General features: G+C 45.8%; 1 protein-coding gene across 1 annotated transcript in view; it reads left to right on the forward strand.

Moving 5' to 3' along the window:
- Positions 1-16779, forward strand: part of LOC147663104 (adhesion G protein-coupled receptor F1-like) — a gene marked incomplete at its 3' end in the record, with an annotated part of 365238 nt that overhangs the window by 332447 nt on the left and 16012 nt on the right. The gene's annotated exons all lie outside the window — the stretch shown is intronic.

The following is a 16779-nucleotide window of genomic DNA, read 5'->3' on the forward strand; positions in this document are numbered from 1 at the left end:
GATGAAGTGGGGCGCCTCCCTCAGGAATCTTCACACGAAGCTTCTCGAACTCTTCAGGCTTTTGGACCGGTACCGAATGACGTCGCCCCACGTTGGGCGCCAATTGGAGTTCTGGACTTTTTTTTTAGTTCCGTCCAGAGGTGTCAGGGTACAACACCCAAAGACCCCGGAGTCCCACCTGCCTTGGTGCACAAATGAACAGAAACACGGGCTTCTCGATGGTGGCGTCAAAGACCAAAGGTTTATTACTGCAGGGACACAGAAGTCACAGAATCTACACACGGGCAGAATCTAGGAGACTGTTCGATTTGTACAAAGTGGGTTGCTCCTTATATACTAAAAATTGTGCTCTAGGCAAATATTTCACATGTCGGTACATTCCCAAACCTTTGTGTCTCTAAACAATAAATATTTGGCGTTACACAGGAACTGTCGATAATATCTGATACCAAACATCACGAAGAGGGGTTCCCACCAGTCCATCACAATCCCTTGTCAATATTGCATTCAAGACCCGGACCGCCTCATCGTAAAGTTCGTTACCTCCCCCTAATAAAGGCCCAGAAGGAAAGGAGCAGAGCCAGGTGCAGAAGATAGAAAAGCGGGATAAGAGATGTTTGTGGGTTGTAAATGGGCAAGGCTACCGGCTTCGGCCGCCTAATCATTATCAGGTACAATGGACAGGAAAACCAGTTCAGGTGGGCTGGCCTCGGGCAGAGGAGGCAGCCTTTGTCGAGTCATGCAGCTTCAGCGTGATCTGGTTTAAGGTGCACGTGTCATGTAAGAGGTGAATCTCCGGCTAAGGCTACGTGTCCTTAATCAAAGTGAAGTGAATGAAATGATCAGAGGCTATTGCATATGTGAGGGCAAGGAACCACAAAATGGCGGCCATGATCTAAGATGGATGCCGTGTGTATATCAGAAATGTGTCAGTGGAAGGAGTGCTCTTGCTCGTAGCGTAGCGAAAACACTAGGATATACTAAATGGATCATTTGCGGTTCGCTGATACTAATTTTATGTATTTCCGACAAACTTGAAAACACGGGTTCAAGTCGTCACGGAACCGTCACGGAACCTCAAGGACCTCAAAGACCGTGATGGAACATATGAAGGGATGAAATGCTCCAGAATCTGAGGGGAAGAGTGTTTCAGGATTTTGAACGAAAGGCAGAGAGACTTGAACTTAATTCTCTGAGCAACAGGAAGCCAGTGGAGCTTATGAATAATTTTTTTGGCCGAGCAGAATCTTGGTAAGCCTACCAGAGCCCTGGCGGCAGCGTTCTGAACGCGTTGCAGTCTAGAGAGTTCAGCCTGATTAGCTCCAAGCAAAAGAGAACTAGCGTAATCCATCTTAGACAGAATCATAGCTTGTACAATAAGCTGTCTAGTAGGAGCATCAAAGAATTTAAAAATGGATCTGAGCTTACGCAGGGTCCCGAAACACGTAGCGGCAACTTTTTTAGTATGGGTGGTAAAGCTAAGTTTAGAATCGAACCAAACCCCTAGATTTTTAACCTCAGTAGCAGGGATGGGAATAGGACCGAGCCCTGAAGGCCACCAATTGTCACCCCAGAGATGGCTCTGTTTTCCAACAATGAGCACCTCGGTTTTCTTGGCGTTCAATTGAAGGTAATTATCAGTCATCCAACGGGCCACTGAGATAAGCCCCTCACGGAACTTAGCTGCCTCAAGATCGGAAGCCCCACTTATTGCAACCGCCAGCTGCGTGTCGTCAGCGTAGGACACCATAGTCAGGTTCCCACGCTTGGCGACAGCAGCCAGCGGCTGCACATAGAGGTTGAATAAAGTGGGGCTAAGAGCCAATCCCTGCGGAACTCCCTGGGCAATCGAATAAGGTTTAGATTCAAAAGGTGGTTTGGCGACCTTGAAGGTACGACCAGATAGAAAAGATCGAAACCATTCAAGTGCCATGTTGTCGACACCTGCCTCAACCAAGCGCTGTAATAAAATAGCGTGGGAGACCGTGTCGAACGCGGCACTGAGATCAAGAAGAACCAGTGCCGCAGTATGACCAGAATCTACCAATATTCGTAGATGTTCAGCCATTGAGAGTAACGCAGTCTCAGTACTGTGGCCGGGCCGAAACCCGTTCTGCGAAGGGTCTAATATATTGGCAGAATGGAGATGATTAGATAAGATGGTATTAACATGGGCCTCGGTCAATTTAGCTACCCACGGGAGAAGGGAGATGGGACGATAATTCTCCAATTTCAGTGGGTCCAGGGCAGGTTTTTTTAGGATGGGAATCACCTGGGCCTGTTTCCAGGTACCCGGGACAGAGCCTGAAGATAAAGACAAATTGATAAGATCACATAAAGGAGGGAGGCAAAAAGAAGCAGATTCTCTGAATTGAGCAGGTCGTAAAGGATCCATAGGGGAACCTGATTTAACTTTCACTACAAGTTTGTTAAATTCCTCCATTGAAAGCTCTGGGAGATAAGATAAAGATAAAGTTGTTTTCAAAGCAGGTATCTGTTTCTCCGATGACCCTATAGAACCCGGAAAGGAGCGGTAGATGGCCTCCACCTTTTCAATAAAAAAAGCAGCCAAATCCTCACAATGGGAGGAGGAGCAGATCTCAGCAACTGGGGCTCTGCTGGCTGTGAGATCCTTAAGCACCTTGAATATTAGTTTGGTCGGGTTAGTGCTGGTACTAAATTCAAGAGAAAAGTAGGCAGCACGTGCCTTACAGATCGCTCTATGGCACTTCTTAATCCTAGCAAGGTACTGAGATTTCCTTTCAGGCTGATATGACTTACGCCAGGCTCTTTCAGCTTGTTTGCAGGATTTTTTTAGGAGCCGAAGCGAGTCATCGTACCAGGGACTGGATTCAGTACACCGCTGTTTACTCTCAGCGATTGGAATCAACCTGTCTAAGGCTTTAGTCAGCCAATTACAGAAAAGATCATAGCCAGACTCCACATCAGTAAAAGGGCCCAGGGGGTAAGAACCAAGAAGCTGATGGAAGTCGGCCAGTTTCAGTTTTTTCCAAGGACGTCTGAGAGTATTAGGAATAGAGGCTTTAAGGGGTGAATCATTGAGCGTAAGGTGCAATTCAATTAGAAGGTGATCAGTCCAGGCCATGGGCCTCGGAGGCAACACCTTAACCATTGTTAGGTTAGTAAAAATAGGGTCCAGAATATGACCACCAACATGAGTGTGGTGATCAACTAACTGGAATAACTGGAGAGCCTCCAGGTCGGCAAGAGTACTACTAGCCGCAGGGGAGCATGGAGAATCAAAGTGGAGATTTAAATCACCGACAATGCTAAAATTAGCAGCTCTTAGAGCCAGTGAACTAACTGCATCTGGAAGAGCTGCCCTAAAGGCAGCATCCGGACCCGGGGGCCGGTAAATAAGCAGGCCAGAAAAGGTGAAGTGGTGGCTAACAGTGGCTGAACGATGATCAGTTAATTCCCAAGCAGAATGTAGAGTGAGTGGGAGAGTTTTAGACTAATGTGGGTGGTGACAGTCGGACCTGGTGAATGATAATGAAAATAGCATAGCTAAGACTAATGACAGCACTGTTAAAGCACAGATAGAAGCTCTGAGACAGAATTATTTTCTCTCCTGAAAGTCTAGGTGTTGGATATCCTCTTACTCACATTTTAACACTGGTACTAAATTACTGCTCTGACCTCTCAATGGGCACTGGACTAACAAATCTCTGAGCAGGCTGGACTGGAATGGAACACAAGTCTGAAATTAAGCATCAGCTGAAATATGATGCTAGTTCCTTTGGTCTCAGGGGCTTTTACCAGAGTTTACAGCTCACAACACAGCTCCTGCACTCATCTAGAAGAAGACCTAACCAAAGGTAAGGTAAAGCCACACGGAGCTCTCCCCACCTGCTGGGATAGCATATACCAAATAAATGTAGTAATGTCAGCTGTAGTTCAAGCATTCAATGGGCAGAACACTCAAAGTCAGCAGTGCAATCCATGGTGTGGCAGATTTATTACTTGTTTGTGCAGTGTACCACAGTGTACCACAGTAACCAAATTTGCTGTGGTGCATTGCACCATTCAAAAAGAAAGCACAAAGCAATATCCACTAAGATGTGGCTTTTGCTGCTTTCATGCCCTGCATTTGTACTGTAAATAAACTATTTTACACAACTGAGAGTCTTATTCTATGGTGCACAGGTGAGTGTGCATTGTTTAGCATGGGATTTGTACTGGAAACACACCCATCCAGTATAAATTACTATGGCTAGAGAAACTCAAAAGGATCGCAAACACACTTGATTTTTGAGAAATTAAAACATTTTACCTTGTTAAGTTCTGCTTGAAGGAGGCGTTCGTTTTTGAGGCAACGATTGGTCTAGCTATTTTATTAGATTAGGCTTTGTGTCAAAACATATGGTTATCTGTACTTTTCCACTCAGGTAACAGCCCAATAATGCCCCTATGATGCAAAGTGGCACAAAAAGCTTTTTGCGCTGAAAAATGTGTACTTTTGAGGACAAAATACATTTTGCACAGCAAAGTAAATATCATTTTATTGCTTGGTCTTGCTTTGTATCACGTAGAGATGGCGCAGAGCCTTAATGAATCTGAGCGGATGTGTGCAGATAATGAGGGTGATATGTATGTTCTGGGTCAATCAAGTTTTTGTTTGTGAACATTTTTTAAAAGATTGTAAATCAAAAAGAGTCTGAGGGTCAGACCATAAGAAGTTTGACTGTTATTGTGATTACTTAAGAATGTTCGATTTGGTCAGCATAGTGATGAGAATGTACTACTTGGAATAAAGGATTACTGTGTACATATGCTTGTGAATGTTGTAGAGAATTGGATACTGAACCATTTTTAGGTCAAGTATTCGAGACCTCTTGTATATACTTTTGTATATACTTATATATTAGTATATACCTGTATGTGTATGTACGTTGGTGGATCTGGAGATCAGCCCTAGGACGTGTCTGCTTCCGCTTAGGGACTTTTTTTCTGTTCAACTGCTTCTATTTAACTTTCTTGATAGAAAACGACCAGCAGAGGTCAGTAAAATACAGAATCACATTAGCATTCTCTAGATTCCAGTCCATAGAAATTGTCTTCAACAAGCACCCGTAGACAATAATATTTTTTTCAAATCTTGTATTTTCAGTGATATGACCACCGAAGGCACTGATATTATATTAAAAACAGAGCTTTGGACTATACCATTTTGCCCGATGAAAAGTACCGTAGTTGCATTGGCATTGAAGCCAAATTATGAGGTCCAGAAGAGGTGATGCATCGTCTTCGATCTGTGGGGTGAAGGCTATGCGTTGGCACTGGGCAGCGCAAATTCGAAGATGCGTCAGGCATGGTGCCACTGTGCTGTGCTTTCGGCGATGCATCGGAGTGAGTCCTCATAACGGTGGCGATGCATCAGTTCTGAGTCCTTTGTGTCACGTGTGATGCGTGGATTATCCTAGAGCAGCACTTTAAACGCACTTCTAAGGGCCCAGGAATAGATTGGCACCACTTGTCAGGGCATATTCACAGACAGCAGAGTCCCTGTGTTAAGGCAGGTGAGTTGAAAGTCTTTGATGTCCTTGATATTTCAGAACAGAAGGCAAGCCAAAAAGCCCTTGGGGGTAACTCCGGTTTTGGGTTCAAGTGATGTGGGTCCAATTCTTCTCACCCAGGCAAGGAGGGCAGCAGACAGCACAGCAAGAAATAAGTTCTTCCAGAGCAGCACTCCAGAAGAGTGGCAGTCCTTCAGCAGCATAGCAGTCCTCCCTGCCAAACTATCCACAGGTCCGAAGTGTACTGTTCTTATACACAGTTGTGCCTTTAAAGGGGATAAGAATTCAAAGAAGGACTTTAAAGTGCACAGACTTGCCTTGGCTCCAGACTCACTATAGGGGGGTTAAGCAGTCCTTTGTGTGTGGACAGGACACAGCCTATTCAGGTGTAAGTGGGAGGCTGTTCCCGGATCCTCCTTCCCAGCTTGCCCAGGATGGCCCATCAGGATATGGAAGGCCCATCAAGTCACACCTAAGCTCCCATTTTGTGTAGCTGTCTACAGGGAATGTACAATGTCCAGCTGCCCCCCCCCCCAGACGTGTATTGGAGACAGGCTGCAGGCACACTGGACTTAAAGCATCTCTATGCCATCTTTCTAAAAGTTTACAAAAGACAATGGTCCCTATATGTGGACAGGATAGCAAAAAATAATAGTCATACACCTAATACGTAGTATGTTTCTTTGTCCAGCTGGACAAGAATTTTATTTTAAATGATCAAGTTCATAGAGAAAGTTTTAAGACCAAGATAACAAGTGGGCACAGCCGTGACCCACAACATTTAAGACAAAACAACAAAGAAATGGGCAAAAAGGCAAAGCGAAAATCTGTCTGTATACTATTGTTCAGTGCTACAGACTCAATCTCTTAAACATAACCATACCATTGCGTCAAACAATATAGCATTCATCATATTGCATATGGGGTTTTTTGTCGACGACGTTTCGATGCCTTTTTAAATTATGACATCATCATCAGGACAAGAATTATCAGCATTATTGTTTTGTTCAACAATTATTACCACAATGCCTATTATCGCATTAATGTCGGTTTACTTGCTGGTTGTCTCGTTCTGGGTTATTGAGGAGAAACCGCTGGGCTAATTGCATTCTTTCAAAACATTTGCGGGGCTTACATCAAGGTTGTATGGAAACGCCAGGAGCGCGATGGCTCAATTTGTATTGGCAGGAGCACTGTGGCTACTACGGGAGTCCGATTATTGTTTTGTTCAACAATTATTAACACAATGCCTATTATCGCATTAATGTCGGTTTACTTGCTGGTTGTCTCGTTCTGGGTTATTGAGGAGAAACCGCTGGGCTAATTGCATTCTTTCAAAACATTTGCGGGGCTTACATCAAGGTTGTATGGAAACGCCAGGAGCGCGATGGCTCAATTTGTATTGGCAGGAGCACTGTGGCTAATACGGGAGTCTGATGGAAGTGACTTCCATCGGACTCCCGTATTAGCCACAGTGCTCCTGCCAATACAAATTGAGCCATCGCGCTCCTGGCGTTTCCATGCAACCTTGATGTAAGCCCCGCAAATGTTTTGAAAGAATGCAATTAGCCCCGCGGTTTCTCCTCAATAACCCAGAACGAGACAACCAGCAAGTAAACCGACATTAATGCGATAATAGGCATTGTGTTAATAATTGTTGAACAAAACAATAATGCTGATAATTCTTGTCCTGATGATGATGTCATGATTTAAAAAGGCATCGAAACGTCGTCGACAAAAAACCCCATATGCAATATGATGAATGCTATATTGTTTGACGCAATGGTATGGTTATGTTTAAGAGATTGAGTCTGTAGCACTGAACAATAGTATACAGACAGATTTTCGCTTTGCCTTTATGGCCATTTCTTTGTTGTTTTGTCTTAAATGTTGTGGGTCACGGCTGTGCCCACTTGTTATCTTGGTCTTAAAACTCTCTCTATGAACTTGATCATTTAAAATAAAATTCTTGTCCGGCTGGACAAAGAAACATACTACTTATTAGGTGTATGATTATTATTTTTTGCTATCCTGTCCACATATAGGGACCATTGTCTTTTGTAAATTGATACTGCCCAAGGTCCCTATGATATACCTTTTGGGTTCCCTTGTTCTTGTGAAAATATAGCTTTCTAAAAGTGGCATTTTTAAAACTGTAATGATACATTTGAATTAACCATTAATGTGGATGTACTGTGATAATTCCATAGGTGCTAAACATGAAAGCTCTACCTCCTTCTAATTGGGAATTACTGCTTACTAGATGTAACAAGGAATCCCCAATATTTACCTATGGAAGGGGTAAGCCTCACAGTAGCGAAAAACGAATTTGGGAGTTTTGTATTACCAGGACATGTAAAGCTTAAAGGTACATGTCCTACCTTTTAATTACAGAGCACCCTGCCTTATGGGCTACTTAGGGCCTACCTTAGGGGTGCCATATATGCAATAAAAAGGGAGGTTAAGGCTTGGCAAGGGGTTTTAAATGCCAAGTCGACAAGGCAGTGTGAACTGCACAGCCTAGCTCTGCAGTGGTAGTCCTGACCCATGTTTTAAAGGGCTGCATAAGTGGGTGGCACAATTAGTGCTGCAGGCCCACAAGTAGAATTTAATTTACTGGCCTGGGCAGATGTAGTGCACTTTACTTGGACTTATAGGTAAATTAAATATGCCAATTGTGTATAAGCCAATCAAACTATGTTTAGGGGGAACACCTGGTTTCTTTTCAAGAGTCCTTCTTGCCTTACCGGTGTCCCAACCCTCTTCCATATCATCTTTTTCTTTCACAAAGTCATGTAAAGCTTTGTTAAACCACAGTTTTGGAATATTAATACCTATACTTTAGTAAATTGATTTTACTTTGACAGTGTCTTTCATAATGCATCTAGCACGTTTTATTGTTGGGTTTTAGGTAACTTTATTACAATACTAGCAGCCCGTCCCGACGTTGTCCATGTATGAATTGCTGCCGGCCAGTAGTATATTGTTTTGTAGGATTTCGTTTCGATAGCATTTCTTATCTGTGACAGGCCTGTGAAACGCTCCGATTCACAGTGCACTGCTGATGCACTTAAGAGTGCGCGTTCAGTAGTGTGTGAAATCGAGTTTCCCTACTTTATTTTTCCTTGCAATATTATATAGCGCGAACTCGACAACATGGCATGAGCACAATTTACATTACAGAAGAACACATTCATTTGTGGTAGGCACGGGGAGACAAAGCGATTTGCCTGGAATCACAGGATGCTGAGCTGATGCCGAGATTCGAACGTAGCTCCCCAGCTCTAAATTTCGCTATTCTAGAACTTGTGGTGGGAGGGGTGTCTAAAAGTAAATGTCGGTGCTGGCCATCAATGAGAGAGACCTGTGCATTTTTCAAATGGGTGGTGAAAAAATATGAGTATGTTGCTGGAGATGTGGGCTGCCGTGCCACCAATGTACTTACCGGGGGAGGGTAAACACCCATTATTGCACAACTTTCTTTCCGCATACTTTCATTACGAAAGTACCATGACTCCGCAATGCCATTATAACGCATGCCATTATATTTTACATGCTTTTACCACGCATACATTTACAACGAATTTTGTTGTAAATGTATGCATGGTAAAAGCATATAAAATGTATGAATGGTAAAAGCATGTTTTTTTTAATGTTTGGATAAGGTAAGTATGGGTATAGGGGTATATGCTTTGGGGTACTGAGGTATATGTTTTGGGGTGTTTGGGTATTTTAAGGGTTCAGATATAGTTTTGGGTTTTGGGGTACAGGGGTATTTTTAGGGTTCAGGGCTATGTTTGGGTTTTGGGGTATAGGGGTATTTTTAGGGTTCAGGGCTAGGTTTGGGTTTTGGGGTACAGGCGTATTTTTAGGGTTCAGGGCTAGGTTTGGGTTTTGGGGTACAGGGGTATTTTAGGGTTTAGGGGTAGGTTTGGGTTTTGGGGTACAGGGGTATTTTTAGGGTTCAGGCAGGGCTAGGTTTGGGTTTTGGGGTACAGGGGTATTTTTAGGGTTCAGGGGTAGGTTTGGGTTTTGAGGTACAGGGATATTTATAGGGTTCAGGGCTAGGTTTGGGTTTTTGGGTACAGGGGTATTTTTAGGGTTTAGGGATAGGTTTGGGTTTTGGGGTACAGGGTATATTTACAGGGTTAAGATGGGTTAGTGTTTAAGGGTGTTGGGGTATTTTAAGGAGTAAGGGCGGGTTATGATTATGGGGTGCAGGGGTATTTAAAGGGAGCAGGGTGGGATTAGCACACGATATTAGAAATGGCATGAAGGGCGGAACGTACCACACACCCCCAGCGTTTGTCACGCCCCCAGCACAACGCAGACACGCCCACAACTGACTACTTTGCTGGCACAGTTCTTTTACCTTTTAAATGTATATGGTGGGCGTCTGCATAGCCTATGTCCTTCTGCTGCAACTGCCCTTTCCAATGCTGTATTGGGTGTGGTGATTGGTGCTGTGGTTCCTGAGATTACCCACCTCAGAGGTTTGGGCTCTCTCTTTATTCAGTGGCGGTTCGTCCATTGGGGGCGTTGCCCCACTGATGCCATGGCACAAAATTGGTGTTTTACTTCTCTAACGCTAATTCCAATCAGGACTCCTGGAAATAGTGTTGAAGAAGTAGAACGAGAAACGCTGGGGTGGGGGCGGGGCTGCGGCAGCACTTTGGGGTTACAGTCCCAGGCCAGCAATAGTGCGCATGTTCATTTTTGGGCTTATTATTTTTATGGTCAGCCCGAACATGCGCACTCTAGGCTGCACATCAGGAGTCCGAGGGTTTGATGCCGCAGCCCCCAGGTCTCCTAATGGGCAGGGAAAATCCCTGTCCTCAACCAATCATGGTGGCGCTGCTGGAGCAGCATTAGAGAGGGGTGGGCACTGCAGTGACGTCGCAGCAGTTCCGGTTTGCGCCTCCTGGCCCGGGGTCCCGCACTCTTCAAGAGTCATGCAGTGGAGGCAGAGCGGACCGGTAAGTTTTCTTTTCTTTCATTATAGGTGGGCAGATGAGCTGTGATCGCTCCTCTTACTGCAACGCTCCTGAGGGTGGATGCGGCGCTTCAGCGCGTGCTGCGGGATTACAAACTGGAGCCGAGATGATAGGTTAGATATACCTTCCAAGGATTACAGAGCCAGACAGCATTATTGGGAGATTCGGCTGTGCGCGAGCTGAAGTGTGGCACGGACCAGGGCCCGTGTGCCAGTGCACAAGGCCTGTGTGACAGTTTAATTGCACTCGTGAAACTGCATATTTTGAGTTACATAAACTTTGCAAAAGTAAGAACATTCGCATTAAGTGATTTTATATAATCAGCTGTTCAAAAGATTCTGCTGGTATCTCGCGTGAGGTATGCCCTCGTGTGAAGATTTTTCACAAACTACGACCACATCATATTTCATGGCATTTGCAGCAATTTTGTGTAATTTTTCCAAGATTTCATGAAAAAATACAATATTTTGCACACTCCTGCGTACAAGCAAAAACAGGTCAACATGTCAGCTGGGCTAATGTTCTCTTTCAAATGACCGCATGGGGCCCCAACTTTCCATGACCCCTCACTCTTCCCCCTCTTGCACAATGGTCATGCCCAGGTGGCTCACACTCCATACTTTGTAGTGTATGTTCTTAAGGAGGCCTATATTCTACACCTACACAAGTAAGTTGAAGGCAGTATAGTAATCTTCCCCGGCTCCCACCCCGCGAGTATATGTTAATTTATGCCTGAATGGGATGTATTTTAGTCTTTGAAAATCGGTGCCCAGCCATGTTGCTTCTGTTGGTCTGCACCGTGGAGTCCAGTGAAAGACAGCGAAGGTAAAAGACTGATCCCGTCCTTTCACAGTATAACTTAACTCGGAGTGCCTTTCGCAGTATACGTGCATTAACACTCCGAGTTAACTCTAAAGAAGAACGCGGGGGATTCAATGAAAAAGCAGTATAAATAATCAATGTTCAGAGTACTATTTACCGAGACAGCTCGACTTTTAAAGATATGTTAGCCTTTTCCGTTCTCTGTGGGCAGAGGCTGCTTCCGCGTTTTGCTTTTTCTTCCAGTTTTCTCACATTCGGACTATTGGATGTGATAAGAACTGGCCCGGGGCCGTGGCGATCTTTCTAGCAGTGTGCACTTTCCTGAAAGACTGCAGATCTGAGCGGCTCGCCAGCAAAGTTATTTCCCAGGCAAGGCTTACATAATAGGTGTCAGTGCCTCCTTGCCCGTTGACCCTGGCGCCAAGATGAAATTGGTCCCAGTAGCGAATCAGACAGCTAATAAATTACCCACGTTTGAAACATGGTGCAGTTCTGAACATGTACACACGTGCTGTATAAGGTGTCTTGCATGGTATGGGACATTTGTGAGTCGCGACTTTTGTGTGTGTGTGTGTGCAGGGGCGGATTGGCAAGGCGGGCATTCGGGAATGGGCCGAAGGGCCGGTGCCTCAGTACCCTCTGTGGGCCGTTTTTTTTCTCCCCTATCCCAGTCCACAGAGAGTGGACTAGGAAAGGGGAGAAAAAAAAACGGCCCACAGAGGGCACTGAGAGAGACTGAGAAAATGAAAGCAGCCTCGCTGTGCGGCCGGACAGCGATTGTCAGCTGGCCTATCCTTCTCCCCTACCCTGCCTAGCAATCAAGCTGAGGCTGGGCTGGGGAGGGGAGATTGTTTGCAATAATCGGCCTCCCTGGGGGCCAGGTGTTTCTCAGACCTTTGAGCCATTTTCACCTCGGCCCCCTGGCGCCCATGCAGCCCAGAAACGGTGTTAGTCTTAACACCTCGCCCACAGCCCTTCACATTCAGGGCACAGTGGGCGAGGAAGAATGGGTCTTGCTGTGGGGGCCTGGTGATGTTTGGAATTTTTTTGTTTTATTTATTTATTTATGCGATTTTATGTAGCGCGGACTTTACCGAAGGTGTCAGAGCGCTTCACACTAGGAACAGCAATAATGCATGAGGAGAAAATTATAAGTGGACACATTACAAAAGCAAACGTTAAGTTACATGAATCAAAAGTGACAATAGTGAGCAACCAAAATACAAGAGGAGCAAACGATACATTACAGGAGGAAAAAGTGACGTGTGCAGGTTACAAAAGCGTACAAAATACAAGTAGAGGTATAATACTGCAATTAATGGCAGACACTCCAGCACAAGAACAAACGTTACGTAGGCAATAGTGGCACTTGTGCAAGTATCTAAAGCAAACAAAAGTGAGAGGAGCAAACAGTGTGTAACAAGAGAAAAGTGACGTGTGCAAGTTAGAAAAGGGTACCATACACAGGTACAAGGGTAATACTACAGTAAACGGTAAATACTCAAACTGCCAGAACACACTGGGAAGGCACTTCCCATGCACCAGCATCACCTCAGCCTCCCCCCTGGCTACCTGGCTACCTTGGATGACCCTGAAAGCTGTGTTTTGTGCTCCCCTGCCAGGACATTTTCCCAAGGCCTGGAGGGTTGATTAATTTACTAATTGCAGGGGCCTTACCCCTGTTCATGTGCTCCTGAGCTGAAGGTCTGGGGAGGGCTGAGTAGGTTAGTAATAGCAGGGGCTTTGCTGCTTTTCAGGTGCTCCTGTGCTGGAGGGCTGGAATAATTTTATGACAAAAAGGGGCCTTGCTATTTTTTTTTAGTTGCTCAGCATGTAGGCCATTGGCACCTTTGCCCTGTGTCCTGTGCAAGAACAGTATCCTCCCACTTTCATTCCTTGTCTGTGCAAATGGTGTTTCATGAAAGGGCACGCCCCTTGAATGTGGGCCACGCCCCTTAAATATGGGCCACGCCTCTTGAATGTGGGCCACTTTTTTTGTCAGTGCCTGGGCCGAATTGTGATCCCAATCCGACCCTGTGTGTGTGTGTGTAAACCTAGATCACTGACTGGTGCCTTTGTAGTTCTTTTGGGGGAGGGGTTTTGTTCAGTAATGCATGTTTTTCTACTGCTCACTGGTTAGTATGAAACCTTCAAATGCTTTTAAGCAGCTGCACACCACCAAGGCATAAGTTTGTTATGTGCGCCACAAGCGGACTAGAGAATTGGAAGTCTATTACCAGATGTCATTAGTCAACTCAGCTGAACGCTAGCTATCAGCACCAGAAGGGTGTAACTCTAAAATGGCCCTGCAGCACTCGCATCTGTGTCTTACTGCCTATACTCCCTGCAGCATCCACGCAACCCACACACCTGTCTTAGCAGCAGGCGCGCAACACCCATTGGGCTCACCGGGCTTCAGCCCCCCCCCCTCCCCCCTTCCCCTCCTCTGCCCGGGCTAAGATTACACGCACTGAAATGGTGCAGGAAGGCTGCGCATTGATCCGAGAATGTGATTTTTTAAATGCTTTCCGAGAGGCCCAGCAGCCCGAGCCAGACAGCGAGCCTCTGAACAGTTTCAGCGTGTGAACCCCCCTGCCCTGGCCTCTTGTGTTTCCTTTAGAGTGGCGCAGAGGTGAAATCCTTGCCTGAAGGCAGGGATTTCACCTAAGCACTTGATGGGTTGTGAGCATGGGGTGTGAAGATATGCACAGCAGGGGGAAGGCATGGCCAGTTAAGGTGATGCTTTTCTTTTGTAAAGGAATTTCTGCTGGCATCTTAGCCCAGGGTGTGCTGTCTGTGCACTTGTATAGATGTGTATTCCATACAAGTGCACAGACAGCAAACCCTATGACGCCAGCAGGAATTAATTTACAAAGGAAAAGCTTCACCTGCACTGGCCATCCCTTTCCCCCTGCTGTCTGTGCATTTGACCCACATTGATCTACACAGTGAGACCTTCGGGAGGGGCTGGATGCCAGACCACAGTGCTGCTGATCAGCCAGACTCCACAGTATAGTATCAGAAGAGCAGGCAGCAGTTTTTTGTGTAAGTTCCAGTAACTTTAATGCATTTTTCAGCACAGCATTACCTACTGCCTGCATATCTAGGTTACTGTGAATGTTGTTCTTGACTTACATACATAGAAACGCCAAAGAGGACAGTCCCCTCCAAATATGCAAATGTAGTGTAAGTTTGTAGTGTTCATTTTTTTTTGGGGTGCTAGTGGGTAATTTTAGAGTTCAGGGTGGGTGTGGGTTTTAGGGTGCCAGTGAGTAATTTTATGGTTCAGGGTGGGTTACGGATTGGGGTGCCAGGGGGTAATTTTAGGGTTCTGAGCGGGTATGGGTTTTGGGGTTCCAGGGGGCAATTTTAGGGTTCAGGGTAGGTATGGGTTTTGGGGTGCCAGGGGACATTTTAGGGTTCAGCGTGGGTATGTGTTTTGGTGTGCCAGGGGTAATTTTAGGGTTCAGGGCAGGTGTGGGTTTTGGGGTGTCAGGGGGCAATTTTAGGGTTCAGGTGGGTATGGGTTATGTGGTGCCAGGGGGGAATTTATGGTTCAGGGTGGGTATGGGTTATGGGGTGCCGGGGGGAGTTTATGGTTCAGCATGGGTATGGGTTTTGGGGTGCCTGGGGTAATTTTAAGGTTCATGGTGGGTTTGGATTTTGGGGGGCATGGGGGAATTTATGGTTCAGCATGGGTATGGTTTCTGGGGTGCCAGGGGTAATTTAAGGTTCAGGGCGGGTATGGGTTTTGGGGCTCCAGGGGGGTGATTTTAGGGTTCAGGGTGGTATTGGGTTTTGGGGTGCCAGGGGGTAATTTTAGGGTGTGGGGTGGGTATGGGGTTTGGGGTGCCGGGGAGGGATAATTTTAGGGATAGGATGGGTATGGGTTTTGGGGTGCCAGGGTAATTATAGATTTCAGGGCGGGTATGGGTTTTAGGGTGTGAGGGGGTTAATTTTAGGGTTCAGCGTGGGTATGTGTTTTGGTGTGCCAGGGGTAATTTTAAGATTCAGGGTGGGTATGGGTTATGGGGTGCCGGGGGGAGTTTATGGTTCAGCACGGGTATGGGTTTTGGGGTGCCAGGGGTAATTTAAGGTTCAGGGCGGGTATGGGTTTTGGGGCTCCAGGGGGGTGATTTTAGGGTTCAGGGTGGTATTGGGTTTTGGGGTGCCAGGGGGTAATTTTAGGGTGTGGGGTGGGTATGGGGTTTGGGGTGCCGGGGAGGGATAATTTTAGGGATAGGATGGGTATGGGTTTTGGGGTGCCAGGGTAATTATAGATTTCAGGGCGGGTATGGGTTTTAGGGTGTGAGGGGGATAATTTTAGGGTTCAGCGTGGGTATGTGTTTTGGTGTGCCAGGGGTAATTTTAAGATTCAGGGTGAGTATGGGTTTTGGGGGGCAATGCATCAAACTAACAAAAATGTGTGCTTTAATTGTTGTCCAGTTTCAAATGCAGAATTCACCACATTTTTTGCTCAGCTTGACCTGAGCATTAACCGATCCTGACTATCTGCCATTTTAGCTCCGCCCCATTGATTTACATTAGCCACGCCCCTTCATCTGCCATGTTAGCCCCCCCCGAAATTAAGACCTAGTTGCGCCCCTGCGTGAGGCACAACGATACCCAACCATTAATTATACCCCAGGTTTAATATTTAATAAGAGAAAGCATGCCTTGCGCGCAGAGCCCTTTCTCCCACCTCTCTGACAATGCCCCCCTTCGCCTGCTGGTGTTCTGCGAGTCCATTTAATTTGAAATCGGCTCAGCCTTTTAAGACATTTCCTCTTCGGATATGACAGCAATTCCCCTACAGGCAATGCCACCTCTGCTTGTTCCCTAAAGCCTCTGCATAACAACCACTCTGATACTATAGAGGATAGTCCAAGCATGCCACAGATGTAAAGCATTCGCTCAGCACAGGTAGCTGCAGAATGATAACCGCTCTGTCAAACAAACTACCATCTCCAACAGCCTAGGGGGTTTGTGAAATGGTAAAATTATGTGCAAAGGAAAAAATTGTGAAAAGCCTCAATCAGCTCCTGGAGAAAGTTCACTTTTCTGAACAAATGTTTACACAGCTGTAAACATGGCATGATTATAAAGGGGTCTTCTCCAAGCGTTTGTGTTTAGTTATCAGTGAAAGAGGTGTATTTATTTCTAATTTGTGTGCAGTTCTCTAAAGAAACCTGCAGGCCAGAGACACGGATAGAGAGACAGAGAGAGAGAGAGAGAGAGAGTGTTTACGGGTTAGAAAGAGAGGGTAAGACTTAAGTATGTGTTTGTGGGAGAGAGAGAGCATTTTGTGTGTGTGAGAGTAGGAGGGGGAGAGGGTAAGGTGTGTGCGCGTGTGTATGAGAGCGAGCAGGTTTGTGTTAGAAAGACCATGAGTGAAAGCGAAAGACTATGATGGGTATGAAAGAGGA

The sequence above is a fragment of the Lissotriton vulgaris genome, unplaced genomic scaffold (genome assembly GCF_964263255.1).
Source record: "Lissotriton vulgaris unplaced genomic scaffold, aLisVul1.2 SCAFFOLD_2353, whole genome shotgun sequence".
Classification (NCBI taxonomy): Eukaryota; Metazoa; Chordata; class Amphibia; order Caudata; family Salamandridae; genus Lissotriton; species Lissotriton vulgaris.